Below are 16,353 nucleotides of genomic sequence, written 5' to 3' on the forward strand. Positions count from 1 at the left end.
ATGATTCTCCCACTCCAGATAGACGCAGGTTGAGATCTTTCCTGGTAAGCTACTTGTGGTGTTACACAGATTAATAGAAATGGGTTAATCAAGATGTGAGAATTAGCCAATAAGAGGCTATAGATAACGGGCCAGGCAGTATTTAAAAGAATACAGTTTCCTCTTTTCCTCGGGTGTGCTACTGACGGCCCTATTGTCATCATGGGTCACCGCCCTGCCCGGTGTTACTGGTATTGTAAGAACAAGCTGTACCCAAAGTCTCGCTTCTGCTGAGGTGTCCCTGATGCTAAAATCTGCATCTTTGACTTAGGACAGAAGAAGGCAAAAGTTGATGAATTCCCGCTTTGTGGCCACATGGTGTTAGATGAATACGAACAACTCTCTTCCGAAGCTCTGGAGGCTGCCCGTATTTGTACCAACAAATACATGGTAAAGAGTTGTGGCAAGGATGGCTTTCATATTCGAGTGAAGCTTCACCCCTTTCATGTCATCCGAATCAACAAGATGTTGTCCTGTGCTGGGGCTGACAGGCTCCAGACAGGCATGTGTGGTGTTTTTGGGAAGCCCCAGGGCACAGTGGCCAGGGTTCACATTGGCCAGGTCATCATGTCCATCCACACTAAGCTGCAGAATAAGGAACATGTGATTGAGGCTCTTCGTAGAGCCAAGTTCAAATTCCCTGGCCGCCCGAAGATCCACATCTCAAAGAAATGGGGCTTTACTAAGTTTAATGCAGATGAATTTGAAGACATGGTTGCTGAGAAGCAACTCATTCCTGATGGCTGTGGGGTCAAATATATTCCTAATCGTGGTCCCCTGGACAAGTGGCAAGCCCTACACTCCTGAGGGCTTTCGCGGTGCTCTCCTGTATTAATTAAAACACTGCTTGGCCAAATCATGTTCAGAAATAAATCTCACATCCAATCTGCTTTAAAAAAAAAAAAAAAGAATACAGTTTCCTTGTAATTATTTCCGGGCATAAGCTAGCCAGGCAACCGGGAGCTGGGGCGGCAAGGAAGCAGCCCCTCACTCCTCACTACAACTTTCTAAACCAGAAACTCACATATCTTCTCAGATCTTATTTTGAATAATGTATCATGAGATACTATTTAAAAATCTAATTCTACACTCAGAACCACCTGGTTTTAAAAATTCAACTGAGTGCTAGAGAGGTGAAACGGTGTTGGTGCAGACTGCTTGTTCATTCCTGGCAATCCAGAATGGAATAACCACACAGAAAACTGTATTAATTAAAACACTGCTTGGCCAATCACTTAAGCATATTGCTAGCTAGCTCTTATATCTTAGATTAACCTATTTCTATTATTTTATATTTTACCACGAGGCTCAGGGTTTACCAATAAAGTTCTCAGACACATCTGTCTCCTCCAGCAGCTACATGGCTTCTCCCTGACTCTGCCTTCTTTCTTCCTCTATCTGCTTGGAATTTTTACCTGGCTCTCTATTCTGCTAAGCCACTGGTCAGAATAGCTTTATTTATTAACTAATAGAAGGAAAATACATATACAGAAGGACTTCCCACACGAAATCAGCATTTAAGTATATTTGTTGCCCTTGTAGAGGACCCAAGTTCATTGCTTAGCATCCACATGGCTGCTAACAATCACAAGCAACTCCATTATTAGGAGATCTGACACCATCTTCTGACCTCCACAGGTACCAGCACTCACACTGTGTGCATACATACAGGGAGGCAAAACACATAGAGTAAAACAAAAAAAAATCTAAATTTTTGTTGGTTTTTAAAAATTTTTAAAACAATCTTTTTATTTAAATATTCATTTATGTATTTTATGCATCTGAGTACTCGATTTACATGTGTTCCTGAGTGATAGAAGAGAAATTAAATAGAAGAGGACATCAGATCCATTACAGATGGTTGTGAGCCACTGTGAAGTTTCTGGGAATTGAACTCAGGACCTCTGGAAGAGCAGCCAGTGCTCTTAACCACTGAGCCATCTCTCCAATATAATAAATCTAATTTCTAAAATTAACTAGTTGAAAAGCATAGTTCATCAGCTCTGAATGGCAGATTTTCGACTTTTAATAACAAATGATGGTTTACAGTGTCCCTTTTAAGAGAGCTCAAAGTGTCTAATTATAGAGTATTACGTGAACTAATTCAACCTAAAAGTATAAGCCTACACCCCACCCTTTCTTACAGATTTCATATCAGAGCCTCAGATTTCATCATGTAGATTTAGAATATCCTTGGCAAGTGAAACAAAAGGAAATGATAAATTATTTCAATTTCTTTTTAAGTTTTAAATACATCATGATTTGTGTGTACATGATGTAGGCCAGAGTGCAACTGAACACATGCCACAAGGACAACTCTGGGGAGTCAGTTCCACTGTGGGTGCCAGAGCTCATACTCAGGTGGCCAAGCTTGCAAAGAAAGTGGCTTTGCCATCTCGCTGGCCCCGTTTTCATTCCTTGATAAGTCATTCATAGATTTATGACGTGAATGTCTGAATATAACTTCAAAGCATCTATTGCTTCCTATCAGAGTGGGCTATGCATTCAGAAACATGAGATCAAGTCATGATGGACGGTGTTGTGCCTGAGTGTATGGGATGACAGCCAAGGGCCAGATGCCTGTGAATAACAGTTTTTTAAAAAGCACTACATATACACTCCAGTTAACACTGTGCTTCTCCTGTGGTCATTTGTCAGATAGGGAAAGACCCATGTTATCCTGGACTTTCTTCTCTGCTCACAGCAGGTGTGTGGGCACAGCGGCCGATGTCAGATCTCTTTGCTGGGAGACTTTTGCTTCGAGCACAGCAACGCTTAAGCTCCTTCCCTGTGACTGCAGAGATTGATAAATGTCTACCCTGCTCAGTAACATTTTCCAGACGTCCAGACAATGAATTCATAACATACACATCCACTTCCCTTGAAAGCATGGGTACTGATATTCCTGTTCCAGAGAATACAGGGTAAGTTTATTTTTAAGGAGAATTAATGAAATAAGAACATGATTGTCTCACTACTCTCTCGGCCACTGTTTATCCAAAGAGCTGCTTGCTGACGTCCGTCTTTTTCCTCAGGGGCCTGTTCCAATTAAAATGGGCCTATCTCCAATCAAGCGCTATCTGGCCATGGCATACTTGACAAGGAATTCACTACCTGGTCTCTCCTGACTCAGAGACTGTCAGGACAAATTCCTATATTTTGGCTTGTGTTAAATGTTGGCTTTGTTGGGTAGATATGTGTAAAATGTACTCTTGTTGCTTTTTTTTTTTTTACCTTGTCTGTTATGATTTCCCAGTAAAGGGGCAAGAAAATATTTAAGAATGAGATTTTCCAATTTCTTGTTGTTCTTTGCAAATTTCTGTGTTTTCTCCATCAGAATGTTTTCATCTGAGGACATGTGCCATATTTAGAGTTTCATGCCATACAGAAAGCTACAACTATTTTTAAACTATAGATCAAGGTTATGCGGCTGGCTTAGTTTGTAAATTATGAGGACTTGCAAGCAGGTGAACTTCAGTTCTAACACAATAACCCATGTCAGGATTCATAAAATATACATCTCATCCAGCACTGGAGACAGAGACAGGTGGGTCCCTGGAGTTCACTGGCCCATCAGCCTGATCTACTTGGGGAATTCTGGGTCAGAGAGAGAGACACTTGCTCAGATGTGACACCAGGAGTCATAGATGTCTTGTAGCCTCCACAATAACCTTCACATGCAGACATATGAATCGACAAACACATGAACATGTATATACACACATGTACACAAAAATGCACACACATCCCACACTTGATTCTTTTACCACTCCTCTGGAGGCAATGTTGATTTCTTTAGATATATTTATGTTGGGACAATCTACTAAGATTAATACAGATAGTGAATTTATGGGGTGACAAATGGCTAATTAATTACGGTTTTCAGAGAGTGCCACTCTGGAATTGAATTTCTCTAAATATTAGTCTACCATGACAGCTTGGGAAATTAGATTGTGGACATGCACTAACTAGCGTTAGAGTCCAACAAATGAGCAGCATTAACCCCGATTCCTCCTCAATTGTTCGACATTTCATTAGGTAACTTGATGACTGTATCTATTCCTGCAAAGCTCAACTGGAATCTCCCAATTAGAGCTGAATTCTTTAATGATGTGCCCAATGCCACAGAGCCAACAACAGCCCAGAAACGACTGCAAATTGGTATGAACTAAAAACCTTCTGTTTCACAGCAGGAAGAACACCATCCATGCATGGTCTTCATTCTGCATCCATGGCATGTTACTTTTCCTAAATCTAGACAAGTGCAAAGTAACTTATTCTACCAAGTCAAAAGCCAGAAGTTATCTCCAGCGGAGTGAATATGTGTCCCTCAACACGCATGAATTGAAACTTAACCTTCAGTATGATATCTGGCATTTGGAAAGGGCTCTGGTGGCATTCGGGTCATGAGAATGAGATCAGTGTCCATACAACAGAGACCACAGAGAGCTCTCTCACATTTTCACCATGTGAAGACTCAGTACAAGGAGGCAGTGCCCCTCCCAGGAAAGGTTCCTCACTGAAGGCCACCATGCTGCACTGTGAGCTTCCAGCATCACAGAAAATAAACTTCTGCTGCTTGTAAGCTACTAAGTCTATGGAAGTTTGTTGTGGCCGCTCAAACGAAGATGCCTGCTGACTCCACCCCTCTCCATCAAGCAACTTACAAGTAGTACTTCAGAAATCAGGCTTTCTGATTCTAACGTTTCTAGAGTTGATCCCTGCTTCATTGTCATTCTGCTTCTAGTCCATGGAACATGCTTTAGCTTTTTCTTCTTTTGCATGTGTGCACACACACACACAGACACACACACACACACACACGCACCAGCATAAAAATCTGGAGCAACGCCTTGAATATCCTAGGCAGGTCATGTGTTGTTCTCTTAGTCCCTGCCTATCCCAAAGCTGCCCTTCCTGCTACATCAAACCTTATGCCTTATTCTACAGTCATAGTAAATCACCCACTCCCCTAAACATGCCAAGGGGTTTCATATTTCTGCAACTTTAGCTACTCCAAGCCTTCCTAACCTGTACTATGAGGTCACTTGTTCATTCCCAGCAGCTTAGACCCAAAATAATCTAACGGAAACTATATTATTTACAGCATTGTTTGGCCAATAGTTTAAGCCTATTGCTAGCTAGCTCTGACATCCAGAATTAACCCATTTTCATTATTTTATATTTTATCAAGAGGCTTGTGGCCTACTGGCAAGATTCCAGCTGATGTCTTGTGTCTTTTTACATTGGTGGCTCCATGGTGTCTCCTGACTTTGCATTATTTCTCCCAGCATTCAGTTTAGATTCCCTGCTGAGCTCAACTCTGCAAAGTCATTGGCTGAAAGTAATTTCTTTATTCATTAACCAATAAAAGCAACATGCATACAGAATGGCTTCCCACACCTCAGGTCAAATGATGCCCCTTCTGTGAAGCTTTCATGGAGTATACTCTAATGAGGGCATTGCCTGGCATACATAGGTTCTACTCCCTTCCCTGTTCCTCTGTTCTATACAGGTTTAGGAATAGTGTGTGGCACAACCTTATCCAAATTTAGAGTCCCCATTATTCTATAAGTTTTACAAAGCTTTATTTAATTCCATTAGTGATTGGACAATGCTCACATTCATCTTCATAATGACTATATGTAGAATGATGTTCTTTTAAGTAAATAACAGTGCTTAGAAAACTGATAAACACTGATTGGAACTTTAAGGTCAGCCTTAAAGTTCTATGCCACAAAATGAGACCTTGCTTCAAAAATAAAAACAGCTTTTGAACACCTGTTATTTACTTAACAGTCATCACAGAGATGTAGAGGGGCATTCAGTTGTCATAGTATAAAATATGAGAAAGAAATTTAACAATTTGACATCAGGAGGAGCATAGAAATACAAGCATGCCAAACCTGGATTCAAAGTATGGCCTCCAAGTTTCCAACCAACAGATTCTGGGCAAGTTTCCTAGTTTCTCTATTAATCACCTGCAGTAAATTATAGGGGGACTGCACATTTTCAACTGAGAAAATTACTGAACGTGACCCTTAGAGTAAGGAATCAGCAAGAAGCAGCAGACAACAGAAATGTTACAGGCAGCCACGAGGTTCAAGGAAGAGAGTAGTTGGGGGATGGGGGCACGAAAGGTTTCTTGGACAGATGCGACAGGAGGACAGAATTGAAATCATACTAGAAGAGCAGAAGGACCCTTCCACTAGAGAAACCAATATGAGTGGTGACACTCAATTAGCCAGGAGGAGAGAAGGAAGCAGTCTGGTGTGGCTGGGCTACCTCAGGAGACCTGTTGAGCTTATGCAAAGTAGAGAAGGCTTATGAATAATTTACGAAGTTGAAGCTCAGTCCTCAGATGCTGGAGAAGCTGGAACACTGCTGCCTCTCTTGAGTTGCTCCCTGGTGTTCTCTGCCACATTCACTTTTCATACTCTCCTCAAGAATATGGTGACCTGCTTCATTTGTTTGTGTCTCTTCGTGTGTTTGGTTTCTTTTGCTCTGTTGAGCCTGGGTAGCCCAGTCGTCACTATGTAGCCTAGACTGTGCTTGGTCCATACCAATCCTCTTAGGTGCTATTATTCTAGACTGGCTTCTATCCACTGTTATTCTTTCAGACAAGCTCCCACAGTAACCAGAGTATATCAGCTTCAAGTGCAGATATATCAAAGTTGATTATACTATTTAAAAATCACTGTTTCTCATGACTTTAAAATGTATCTTAAATTTCTTAGGGTAAGGCCATCTTTCATGGCCTACACTTATATACTTCTCAGGCTACGATAAATATATGTTTCTTTTTCCTGCTTTTATACTTTGTAGTGTAGAAATCCCAAAGCCCTTACAGTGTCTAGCACTCACCAGTATTTCTCAAAATATGTAACATCTCATCTTACCCAAGAGTCGAAAATGCCCCTTCCATTAGTCTGTCCCTCTTTCAGATGTGCTCCAATATTTAATTCTTCTCTATACCCAGCCTGGGTTGAGTAGCAACCCAGTAGCAGAACTTGTGTCCATGTCACTTGCTTTTCTCTGTCACACTAGCACTTAATTTCCTGAAAGGGTATCTTATTTGGGGGCTAGAGATGTGGGTCAGAGGATAAGAGCACTTGCTGCTCTAGCAGAGAACTTTGGTTCAGTTCCCTGCGCTGCTATAAGACTCCAGTTTCAGGGAATCTGAAACCCTTTTCTGGCTTTTTCAGGTATCAGGCATGCACTAGTGCATGGACAAACATGCATTCAAAATACTCATGCATAAACAGTCAAAACATTCATATGCATGCAGTCAAAACACTCATGCACATGAAATAAATTGCTTTTTGAAAAAATAGTGTCACATTAATCTTGAAAATTCTCCAGTTACTCTGCAAGATACCTAACTAATATATCTGTTGACTAAAAGACAAATTGGGATGTAAAGTTTATCCCAACATAGCAGCTCCCAGAAGACCTTGTTAGCATTCATCCATAGCCTCTTGTGTTGAATAAGCCTCGTTCCAACAGATTAACATGCGCATAGATAATACTTTGATCCAGATGCGTCACTCTGTCCTAAACAAGACGACACAAAGAAGTTTATCAACTAATCTCTGTGCTTGATTCCATTCCACTGGCTAAGCCTAGAACAATGCCACTTTGATGACAATGAACCATTCTGAATCACTTCAACAGCCACCATTCTTAGAAAGACTTTAGTGTCCACATATGTGAGAGTTGGAAGACACGGGAACTTCAGAAGGCAGTCTTGACTCTAGATCTTTTCTTCAGTTGGCAGCATGTACATTTTCAGATTTTATTTTTGCATTTGTGTGCAGTGGCCACAGAGGCCAGAATGGGGTGATAGATCCTCTGGAGTTACAGGTGGTTGTGAGCAGCCTGATTTGGGTGCTAGGAACTGAAAAAGTTCCTCTGGAAGAGGAATTATCACTCCATTGCCCATCATAACTAACCCTGTTAATACACATTTGGAAAAGGTGAAACCAGGTTATTCCCATAGCTGTTCACTTCATTTGTATCTCATTGCCTGTTCAAAGGGCTGGACCCAAAGAACTGTGATCACTGTGCTGGATAGCTTAATGTCAACATGACATAAGCTGAAGTCATCTGAGGAGAGGGAACCTCAACTGAGAAAGGCCTCCGTAAGATGAGGCTATAGGCAAACCTGTAGATCATTATCATAATTGGTGATTTATGGGAAAGGGCCCAGCCCATTGTGAGTGGGACCACCCCTGGGCAGGTAGTCCTGGGATCTATAAGAAAGCTGGCTGAGCAAGCCATTTAGAGCAAGCCAGTATCATCAATCCTCCATGTCCTCTGCATCTGCTCCTGCCTCCACGTTACCGCCTTGCTTGAGTTACCACCCTCACTGCTTTTGAGGACAACTGTTCTATGGAACTATGAGTGGAAGTAAGCCCTTTCCTCCCCAAGAAGCTTTCGTCATGGTGTTCCATTACAGCAGCACTCCCCCTGGGTAGGACATTGTGCCTTGGAAGTCACCCAGTACAGTACCTGGGATTTGCTGACAGCTGAGGAATGGTCCATCTAGAAACTTATAACTATGCTCCTGGCAACATATTATACCAAGAAACAGCAACTCTATTTTTAACCTCCTTTTGATTCACTAGAACAAGAGTTGAGTTACAGTCAATCAGCTGCCTTGGCTGTAGTATTCTCTCCCTCCACACTCCTTCCCATTTATACACAACAGCTTTCTAAGGAACTGAATGCATAAAGGCCAAGTACATTAAATCTCATTTATTTTCAAACAATCACTAAATTTTGCTCGAGTTTTTCTTGCTACTTTGCACTTTCCTCCGGGTGTGATGGATGGTAATTGTACATATCTAACCATAAGAAGGATTAGTGCTGAGTTTCTCCTCACAAAGAAAACAGCGATGTCAGAAATATATTCTACACCAGAGAATATTTGTCCAGAAAGAATAAATATAGATGACTCTATTCTCTTCCTTCACCTGAGTGTCATAAAGGACTATCCTCTGACCCAAAAAGATCATTACAGCCGATTTATTAACTATTGACAATCCCTCCTAGGAGAAGAGAGAGGGTCATGGAACCCTCAACTCATCATCCATCCACTCCTTGAAACCAGTTGACATACAATTCCGTCCTAATTAAATGTGTCCGTAGTAAGGGGCTAGAGTAGATAAGGTGGGAATGATTGAGGGAGAAGTGACCATCTGCGAAGCCATGGGGAAGCCATCATCCATGTTGAGGTGTTCCGGGGGACCTTATGGGTCACCCACACTCCTGTCCATAACCCTTCACCCATGCTTTCTAAGCGATCCTAATAAAGTCACCTACTAATGAATGTTCGTGGACTCAAAGTCTTATTATTAGGGTCTTAGAAAGAGGGGGTACATGTAGCCTCGTCCCCTTTCCCACCCCAACTGAAAAATTGTCCAGACAGTATAAAGGGCACATTATCCCTATAGGAATCTCATGCTAAGCCATCTCTGAATGGTCCATCAGTCCACAGCAAGATGCCATGTGGTCATAGATGACTCATGAATACAACCTTGTTTAGATAGTCTTTCCCAGAGGTGTTCCATATCATAAACATCCTCTTATTTAGCATAAACTTAACTCTTACTGCAGCAGTCATATAAAACCTAACATTGTCAGTCAAGGATGAAGCTAGGGTAGTAGTCCTAGAAGAGAACAGTTGAAGTGAAAGAATTCCTGTCTCCAAGAGATTCCCTAGCTGGCATTGGCATTGTGGTCCCAGTGTTCTTACAGGGGGATCTAGCTTTGGTTCCTAGCATCTACATGATGGCCCACAAACAACTGTAACTAATTCCAGTCCCAGGGGATCCATCACTCTCTTTGGCCTCTTTAGGCATGGCATATACAAGGTACACTTCCATAGATACAGGAAGAACATCCAAACACATATAATTAAAATCAATGAATCCTTTTTAAAGTTTACTTTAACAGCCAATCTAACAGCAGCTTCATATGTAGTGGTGTGTGTGTGTGTGTGTGTGTGTGTGTGCGTATCTTGTTGTGACAAGGTTTTGCTATGCTGCTAACTAAGTAGATCAAGCTGGCCCTGAACTCAAGATCCTCCTGACTCTACCTCTTGAGCAACACGATTACGGATATGCACAAACACCTCTTACTGTGCTTACAGAGTTAGTGTTGTGTAAGTACACTCCATGCTCACGGGATGATAACATCACCTTGGCAACAGATTTCTGAAAATAAATCTTGACTCCAGTATGCAAAAGAATGCCTCATTTGAAATATAAAGGGAAGTGATCTAAATATCATGTTTCTATTGTCTCTGATTAATGTTGTGTAGGAGAACTGACCTTAAATATTTTTAAGAGTTGAGAGACAGAATGTGTTGACAAACGTCTGGAACAAAGAATGTGAGATGATGTATAAACAGTATGAAATAGAGTTCCTTAAAACAGACTACAGGGTGGTTTTAAGTTAAAAAATATCATTTTCTTATTTGAATCAAAGGATTCTTTTAATCTTAAATGTCCTAAGGATTCTAAGCAATTTATTTGTTTTAATTTTATGTGGTTTTTACTTTTATCTTTTTGTATATTTTAAGCCCTTTACACTTAGTATTTTTTTTTAAAGATTCATTTTCGTGTGTGTATGTGTGTGTGTGTGTGTGTGTGTGGTGTGTTTGGGCATGTGCATGTAAAACCAGATACCTGCTGAGGCCAGAAGACAGCAGTGAATACATATGGAACTGGCATGACAAGTTATTTCTAGCTTCCCTATATAAATGTTGGGAACTGAGCTCTGGTCCACTACAAGAGCGGCAAACACTCTTTAACTGGTATGCCATCTCCACAGCCCAGCAACGAATACTTTTCATGAAAAAAATATTCATATCATTCCCAAATCCTGAAGACCTAAGTTTTCTAAACCCCTTCTTTTGCAAGAGACCCTCAGAGATCAGCAAAGGGGTAAAGGGTTGGCAAAGGATGCTACTCATCTTAAATAAAATCTGATTGCATTTTGTACAAAGTCATAGTTACCACCACCAGTGGGTTTCAACTCACAGCTCTTATTATATTTGAAGCTGGTGGGGCTAAGTAAATGTCCTAGCATTGCTTACTGTGGTTAAATCAAGACATGATTTATTTGGTGCAAACTTATCCTCAAAACTCAGTAGCTGAGCTCTCTTTCCCTGAAAGAATCAATGGTCAGGCCACAGTTAAAAGGGCTCATCAAGACCAAGGCTGGGGAACATGACACTGCTCTCTGGAGGCTGCAGTGTGGGTAGGATTGATTCTAAAGGAATGCTGGATCTTAATCAGGCTGTCTCAGTTTGGGGTTCTCACCAGATGGTAGTGATTTTATCTTTCTCTTTGAATTTCCTTGTTACACGCATTTCCTCACTCTATTTAGCAAACAAGCCCTGGGCCACTGCAGACAAGAGAGGAAGGTCATGGGAAGACAGGTCAGGAGGGGGGAAGCATTCCTTGATAAAGGCTGCTTCTAAGAGCTATAAATAGACGACTTTCTCCAACTGTGGCTAGATGCTATATTGGGAGTCATGTAACAGTCTACATTCAGCAAGACAGTCTTGCTCAAGCAGCTCTGCTAAGAGAGGAGGTGTCTTTGCTGTCACCTTCCGTGACAGTCAAAAGAGGAGGCCAGGCTAAGCTCCACTCTAGATCCTCTCTTCCCATTAAGGTGAGGAGTGTGGTCGTTGCCGGCGTGTGCAGGCAGAAGTACCGTATTTGCACGATTAGAAACGGGCAGTGGAACCGACTCTCAAAATTCTATTTACTTTAATTTCTTGCTGCTATGATTGAAGTGAAATGAATTCTTTTTTTCCAAAAAAAAAAGATTGGAGTCTTATATTTAATTTTTCTTTGAATGAAAGCGATTTCACTTTAAAAAGGAAAGAATCCATTCACATCCTTAAAACTGTGCCAATCACTGATCTCACACTCGCATGAAGGATTCCTCAGATTCCCAGGGTGCTTTTTTTGTAATGTATGAGATTTTCCTACAGAAGCTCTATCTCGGGGTCTCTGTTCCTTCCATAAATTCTACATCACGCTTGATATTCTAGGTAGTTCTTGGTAATAATTCTTACAGCTCTATGGAAAACAGATGTGCAGGATGGGGAAGCTTGTGAAAGCTTCAGCTTGTAACCACATTCCAAGAACCTGAATATCCACAACATTGGGTGCCATGTTCCCAACTTTCAGATCTATCGCCTGAATATCCACAACATTAGGGGACACGTCCCTGACACTCAGACCTGTTACCCGAATATCCACAAAATTGGGGGGCGCATCCCTCACAATCAGACCTGTCGCCCAAATATCCACAACATTGGAGGCATATCCCTGATGCTCAAACCTGTCATTTATTTTGAATTACAAATGAAACTCCAAAGATGATGAGCATAAGGAGCCAATTGTGGACCTGTGTAAACCTGAAGGTCAATGACAAATTTAGTGACAGATAGTCTTCTCCAACTGATCAAAGGGCAGCCCAGCATGATGATTCATGGGACCCGCTCAGGTGCTTGCTGCCAAGACTGATGCCCTGAGTTTTATCCCTTGACTGCACTGTGGACAAAAAGAACTGATTCCTACAAGCTGAACTCTGACCTCCAAGCATATACCCTGGCCCATCCTTGAGCACACACAGACAAATAAATCTAAGTTTTAAAATTCAGGAAAAAAAAAACCCTAAGGGTTTACAAGTTACCTTGATATTTGCTAGAGCAAAATCTAGAAGATGGGGACTAAGAGGTATAAGTTCAGGTGGTTAAACCCAACTCAGAGGAAGAAGTAAAAGGCTGAGTGGTGCTGTGCTAGGCTTTGTGAATTAAGGCAACAGAGTTGGCAATTCAGAACCGTCTCAGAGGAAGAATGCTAGAAATGCACCCATCACAAAGAGAGCTGCCTCTTGCACCTGCAGCCTAGCATCCCAGAATCGTAACAGTCCAGCCTATCAGCACCCCGGCTTCCCAGCATGTTAGTAACGCAGGCTCCAGCATTCCAGCTTCCCAGTGTGTTAGTAAAGCAGGCTCCAGCACCCCAACTTTCCAGCGTGTTAGTAACGCAGGCTCCAGCACCCCAGCTTCCCAGTGTGTTAGTAAAGCAGACTCCAGCACCCCAGCTTCCCACTCTTCCTGCATCTCAGCATTTATTAAGCCACAGAAGTTCAACCCGAGATTCAACAACCTGCATGTGTCTGAAAGAACAAAGGAAAATCCCCTGTATGAGTAATATCATATGAAAGTCATCCATTTTTTCCAAATATTTTGTAATATATATTATTATAAAAGCAAGTATATATATGCAAAGAAAAATGACACTGTGATTGGACCTCAAGCCATAAAACAATTATACCTAAAATCTCCTAAAATTACTGCAGAAAGTAATTTGTTACAGGAATAGAAAATACAAAATGTGGCATAGATGCTGGGAGATAAAATGGATCAGAAATTTAACTTAATAACAGAAATGATATAGAGTAATGAGCTATAGAGGGGATAGTGAGGCTAGGGCAGAAGGAAATATTAAGACTCATCCAAAAATCAGTAGTGAGGACAGAAAAGATGGAAAACTGGGGATAGCAACCCACAAATTCAAGAAGCTCAATGAGTTAGAAAAAAAAATAATTATGAAAAAAATCTTTACCTAACTGCTCTGTATCAAAGGAATAAAAACAAAATGAGAAACATTAAGGAAAAAATAAAAAGAATAAGAATAAAAAATTACAAAGTGAATTAAAAGAAGGAACAGATTCAAAGTGGATTCCGGATAGTTAAGGTGATATTGTTATGAAACCAAAAAGGGCCAGTGCTGCAGCTGAGTAGTAGAGCACTTGCCCAGCAGGCCTGAGATGTTACACATGATAATTAACATTAAATTAATAGCTAAATATATCTCTTATGATTTCAAACATAATGCTAAAAGGACATAAGCAAAAAGGCTCCTGGAATTAAAGAGATATAAAATAATAATAAAGTTGATCAGTGCAAGCAGGAAGAAAGTGATTAAGAATAAACAATTCAGGAGAGTAGAGAGCACAATAGTAGATTAAAGTTCAAATAATTATCCCACATGTAAGCAAACAAAATACTGTACTCAAGAGACATAGTTTTTCAAAGTAGAAGTAAATAAATGTGTGTATGTGTTACTACACAGAGAGCTAAAATATGGAAATTCATAAAGGTTAATAAGAATGCAAATGGTCAAACAGTAAGCTAATATTAGGTTACTTGATGGACAGTGAGTTGATAACTTAGAACAAAACCCAGCTTTCTCCTGAGGGTTATCACAGAAGATGTAGGTTACAAACACAATAGTCAAACTGTTCTCAGTAAAACCAGATTATGAGACTAAGATTCATTTTCAAGACAAAGGCAGTTAACCATAAATATCATTTTCTGTACAATAAGGGAAAACATGAACTGAATAAAACAATAGAAAATCAGTGTAGAAAATATACACCCTAAAAAATGGAGTGGTAATTTCAAAGCTAAAAAATTATATAATGTCTAAAACTAAAATGTGTAAGGATGGTCTCAACAATAGGATGAATTTGCTATAGATAAAGTTGTCTTCATGTGCAGATAAAGGTTATTCAGCTAAAGAAACAGAGCAGAATAAATTTTAAAAGAAATGACCAAAGTGCAGGAGGGATGGCTCAGCAGTTCAGAGTACTTGTTTCTCTTCCACAACCTATATCAGAAGAACTTAAGTAATGTATTTAACACAATTATGCGTAAAAGTTTAAATATCAAAATGCAATGAGATGATTTTTGTTCTTAGACCTCACTCTGTCTTTAGACTGTCCCTCATAAATTTAATAAGAAACCCTATAATATTCTGAATTCCCTCCCAAATATATAACTTAGCAGTTATTAGTTTGTGGGGTAAATATGTGAGCAAATGCTTTATTCATTTGTTTGTTCTTTTTAGACAGGGTCTGACTCTGTACACCAGGCTGGCCTTGAATTCACAGAGATCCATCTACCTCTGCCTCCGAGTACTGAAACTCAAAGTGTGCACCACCATGCCCAGTGGGCAATGGCTTTTCCCCATCGTTCTTCCCAGTGTTGCAATTTGCATTGTTTTGCTTTTGTCTCAGAGTTATTCGGTGAAAGCCTCCCTTTGAGGAACATCTGAGAGGCCAAAGTGAGTTGGGTCTGAGGTCTACAGTATATGAGCATAGAAAGATAATGAGAAATAAACCTATTATGTGTACACTGTCTGACTGCATGCATTGGTCCAAGTGAATGCTAAGTTTGTGGTTATTCCATTAGCTCATAATTCTGAGAATACTTCCATGCTTTGCCCAAAGTCGAATACATGACAAATACTAAATAAGAAATAAAAATTTATTGATCCAGCCAATAATTTCCCAGATAGAATGTAAGCCCTGTGATGCTTGGTGTTTCTCTCCTCCAGAGGATGATGTCACTTCCACTTTGTTTTGAAGGCAGTCGGCACAAATTGTTCTGTAAACAGCTCAGTGAACTACAGTGTGGGCTGAATTAACTTTCTACTCAGGTCCACTTCATATCCACGGGAGGGGATCTTCTTAGTTCCCTTGGGCTGGCAACAGAAAGCCAGTCCCAGCAGTCTTTAGTCTATTTTTTTTTTGATATTTTTGATTAGTCCAATGGTACAAATAACTCTGATATGCAATGTGCTTCAAATAAACACATTTTATAGCTCACTGATTTCTAAACTGTCGTTATAGATGAATACAGGGTTCCGTTGTTGTCAGTAAGACTGCGATTACAACAGATATTGGCAACAGTGTGTGTGGGAAGCAGTAGGACCCAGAAGGGCTGATCAACAGAAAATGACAACCAAGTGTTTGTTCACTGTATGAAGAAGTAAAAACACAAAATATCAGCTAATGTCCTGCATTGTCAGCTTGATTCACAGGTGGCAAAAGCTCCATCTTCACTAAAGAGCAACACTTTGTGTTTCAAAAATTCAAATCATGAGCTGTGGATCACTTTTCAGATTGCATTGAAACATTCCAAAAAATAACAAAAATATTTCTGGAAAACTAGAGACAAACATAACATGCTCTCGGAACATGTCCAGGTCAAAAATGCCTATAAGAAAGAACTGCCATGTTACTTTAGAGTCATAGAGAATAAGACATCATCAGTGATCATAGGGGACTCTTAGAAGAAACCAGCAAGATTCATGAAGAAAAACTTTATGATCTTGAGCAACCAATTTCAAAGTCTAAATACTTTAAATCATTATCTTTACTTGGTAAGTTAGTGTATTCATCAGAGTTCTCTAGACAAAGAGGGGAAAATACCATATATAT

General features: G+C 40.3%; 1 pseudogene; it reads left to right on the forward strand.

Annotated features, from left to right (window-relative positions):
- The first annotated feature begins 201 nt into the window (after positions 1-201).
- On the forward strand, positions 202-846 carry LOC126497276 (60S ribosomal protein L10-like; annotated as a pseudogene).
- Positions 847-16,353: the final 15,507 nt, after the last annotated feature.

Source organism: Alexandromys fortis, unplaced genomic scaffold (genome assembly GCF_014885135.2).
Source record: "Alexandromys fortis isolate MF-2015 unplaced genomic scaffold, M_Fortis_MF-2015_v1.1 scaffold_21, whole genome shotgun sequence".
Lineage (NCBI taxonomy): Eukaryota > Metazoa > Chordata > Mammalia > Rodentia > Cricetidae > Alexandromys > Alexandromys fortis.